This window comes from Wasmannia auropunctata, unplaced genomic scaffold (assembly GCF_000956235.1).
Source record: "Wasmannia auropunctata unplaced genomic scaffold, wasmannia.A_1.0 LD335969.1, whole genome shotgun sequence".
NCBI lineage: Eukaryota > Metazoa > Arthropoda > Insecta > Hymenoptera > Formicidae > Wasmannia > Wasmannia auropunctata.
This window is the reverse complement of record NW_012026921.1, coordinates 193,790-198,259: the sequence shown is the minus strand read 5'-3', so window position 1 is coordinate 198,259 and position 4,470 is coordinate 193,790.

Below are 4,470 nucleotides of genomic sequence, written 5' to 3'. Positions count from 1 at the left end.
CCATACAAATCTTAAAATACTGAATATAATTTTGGAATAAGATTTTATTATTACAAATGGTTATGCTTTTATAACGGAATAAATCATATAATTTGTTTAACTTAACAAATAAATTACAAAAGATTATTATAACTATGCTTTTACATTCTAAAATTAGTGCGTCTATGGAATGGTACGACACAACATGACTTCCATGTAAGTACTGTGGATAATGAAATCTCAAGGAAATATACAAAGTAACTTATAACTAGAAATTTAAGTGAACAATACAAAAAAAAATGAAACTTGCACGTGCTTGTATTAAACGAAGGTTGTAATGGTCTGCAAACTTAGAAATCAACGTAAGATAAAATACATAGGTTATAGCAAAACATAAAGAAAGTGGATCAGTAGCTTAATCTCAATCCCTCTTAAATAGGTAAGGTTGCATCATGTCAATTGAATGAACGCAATTGCAAGTAAGGTACTTATCCAGACTGAATGCGGTGGTCCTTTCAATTCGAGAGTACGATTTCTGTCCGCACATTAATGTAAAGGTTCTGACCCAGCTGGCAGCAAGAATGGAAAACGTACTTGTGTAAGCTTCGTGCCCTGAGTCGTGCGGCATGCTGTGACTTCCTCAGCTTGTTGATGCCATTATGGCGGTCAGAGGATGCAACGGTCTCGTCTTTACTAGAAATTCTTACTGCAACGTTCTTTATGCAACTTTCTCACTGCAACTTTCTTATGACCACACTACAAAAAAAAGGAAACTTTCCGTGTAAGAAACGATCTTTGCAACGGCAACCTTCTTGAAATGCAACACTCTTAAAAGGAACTTTGGCCAAAGGAACAAAGAAAATCATGTGCATAGCGTAGCACGTCTACGACTCAACAACAACTAATTAGCGAAGATGCTAGACAAAAAAAAACCACGCGACTCTGTGCCACGACTCAAGCGCTCCTGGTGGAAGCTTAGGAAAGTGCCACGCGCTCTATAGTCGCATGTGCCTAAACACCGTTACAAGATTAGACGCGCGAACTTCAAATAGCATGCAACTCTCTTTCAATTTTCAACAGGCCGTGAACGTTTTAAGCGGCTTCCCCCTCCCCGTCGACCCCCCTGCCCCTCACCCCCTCGGAGCTCCCGGGCCAGAACCCGCCTATAATAGCTACTCACGGACTTTTGCATAACGCTGCATTTGCATAAAATATAAGGTATAAGAAAATTAACTAATCAGAGTATGAAGAACTTTGAGGGGCTATTTACAATACGTCGTATGTCAGATCGTAAGCCGTAAATCGTAAGAATTGACCAATTAAAGTTGGATATAAGAAAAATATTCGACTACGATTGGTCAATTCTTAGTTAGTATGATATGAGTAGTGATTAACGGCTTATTGTAGAAAGCCCCTCATAGATTAATTTTCTTATGCCTTATGTCTTGTGCGTTAAGGCCGAAGCACAGACTTTTGCATGACGCATAATGCATAACGTATAAATGAATAAACCAATCAGAGTCCTCCATTTCCATCCCCACTCCTCACTCTGCGAATCTTGCATAACGCATAAAACATAATGCATAACATGATGAAAAATCCGTAAGGATTTTTATGCAATATGCGGAGAGATTCTGCATATTTGTGCTTTTGCTCCGACGCCTTCGACGCGTAAATTCTCGATCGTGAGCTTCACCAGACGGCATTCAATAAACCTGCTGGTACATATTCCATGCGTACGTGTAATAATTTTCAAAACTCATTGTATGCTAGGTTGTAAACTGTTGTCATAGAATTATCGTTTAATTGAGACAATTATTTCAGGATTCAAGATTGGTCGGATCGAATTCGAGCTTTGTTTACACTAGACAACGTGACCAAGTATATTTTTTAACGTTTTTACCTTTTTTTTCGAAAAAAATTGTATCAAATTGAAAAAAATCAGATCTTTGTATCATCTAAAATATATAATACGACTTCGAAGAAAAAACTGTTGTTAAATTATAAAAAAAATCTAAGTGTCATTATCTTCAATATATAACAATAACGCAAAATTATTTTGTAATTAATATACCCCGAAAAAAACTATTGTACCAAATTAAACAAACAAAATCCAAGTTGTATTATCTCTAACGTACACATGATTTTAAAAAAATTTAATTTAATAAATTAAAAAATATAATACTATCAAAGAGAAGTGAAATCAAAATATTATTTCAAGTATATTTATTGTAATTGAATTAAAAACTAAAAAAAATAATATACTTCGAGAAAAAATATTATATCAAATTAAACAAATGAAATCCAAGTTGTATTATTTTCAATGTACATAAAAAATAATAAGAAATGCAATAGATAGCGTAATGAGGACCGCAGAAATTAAAAAGGGATTTCGATAAAAAGGGATCGGATAAAAAGTAGCAAATTACGTGACAGAAAAATAAAAAATAGGAGGAAATCCAGCAGCAGCATACTTGACGCGCCCGTTTTTTATGTATAAACTTATGGAAATATAATACATGCAATTCATGCTAATAATATATTATTTATTAATAGTAAATATTTTATGTAAATTAAAAAGATTAAATATACATATGTTCACTAATAACATTAAAATAATATCAACGAATAATCTTGTAATGCCTTTAAATTTTATTTAAGATAATAATAATAATAATAATCATCATCATCATATATATGTATATATATATATATATATATATTGTGACGTGACGTTTTTCGACCGTCCGTCACAAGGGTCGTAATGCCTGATCGAAGGAGCGCGGTTTTGAATCCTGCGTCCTCCCCGATTTAGGGAGGCGAGCGTATCCGCGCGCATTGCGTTTTCCGTTATATTACCGCGCGCTTTATTTAATCTTTTCTCTCCTCGTGAGCGTAACCATAGATAGAGATCGGCGGCATAGCCGAACTGCGCGTGTAAGAGATCACCAAGCGGCGAGAAGGACAGGGACATCGGCATTGGAACGACTCATCGCGGGAAAAACAGAGCACGCAGGTCAGCCATAGTTCTTACGAGCGTTATTGGTCTCGATATTTTCGGTTACGAGCTCTTTACTGCCGCCGATTCCTTTCAGCAATCCAGGTGGAAAGCCTGCTACATTGAGGCAATGGACTCTCACGATCTGTCGGGGACCGGGTTGCCGACGACGAAAAGTACTGAGGCGAGGCGGACGAGCAGAGTCGACGCCAAAGAACGGAGAGGGTCGCGAGCCTAATTTGAAGTCCGCGCTGCCGGTTGCGAGCGAGCTGATTACGTGCGACGCCGCGATTCGCGGGCGTCGCGCTCGCAGGGCAGGGGCCAATCGGCGCGTAATCAGCCGATCTTGTGACACCCTGCTGTCTGCGTGCTACCGGAAGAACCGTCGAGCGACACTTGTGCTGTGGTCGCGCTTGGGGAAGGACGCAGGATCCCGCTAAGTTGCCGAGTGCCAGAACATAGTTGGAGATTGTAGCCGCCGCTCTTGGTGAGACGAACTTTGTAGAATAATATTGTCAGCCGCCGGTTTCATTGTCGGGCGGATCGCGCTATTAAAGTTTTGTCGTCCGCGTTATCGTATGTTCGTGCGTAGAATCCGTGTGCCGCGCCGTCCGCCCGGCATAAGGTTACGCGAATTGAGTAGAGTGGATGCGCTCGCCGTGCCACAGCCGGGTCATTTGTGCGTTAGTTAAGTGTTATTTCGTGTTTCTTTCGTGTTAATAAGTTGTGCGAATTATTGCGTATTAGCGTGCCGAATGTCGGCAGGATTTCGGAATATCGCGACGCCACGTGGCGTGTGATCCGACGTTACGCCATGCGAGGCGTACTCGCGTACAGCGATCGGATATTTCGCGGATTAGGAGAGGCGTAAGAATGAAAGCTTGTACACCGATCTCCGGGAGCGTTCCCGGACGCGCGAATCTCGATATCGGCGATACCACCGACGGTTGCCGCGGCGTTAGTCGCGGTCAGGAGAAACCCTTGTACATCCCAGCATACGCAATTATATCTGTTATTTGTTACCAAATTTATTGTGTCTTTGATAACGCCTTTACTCTTCCACATTCCTCCGCGCCCCTACGAACCACCCCTCTACCAGATTTCGGGGCTGAGTACCGGTCATTCGAGTCGTCCCTCGGTCGCGGCAGTCAGGTTCCGAGTTCCTTAACTATTTCGTGTCGTCTGTAATTCAATTCGAGTATTTAGAAAGGTGGCACGCCCGCTCGTGCCTGGCGCCCAACTTTGCGTTACCGGTGATCGTGCTCTTGTGAAGATTTAGAATTGCGACTACGTTGTGTCCTGACCGTAGCGACGCCGAGAACGACGAGTCTTGCTTTCCGGCTTGTAAAAAGACGGTTGCAATATATACATATATATTACGGCTCTATAAGCTTAACACAATAGATTGAGAGAATTATCTTAGTGCTTCTTATAATATCTTTATGTAAATTTTATTACAGAATTATATTACGAATTTGAGTTTTATAATAATT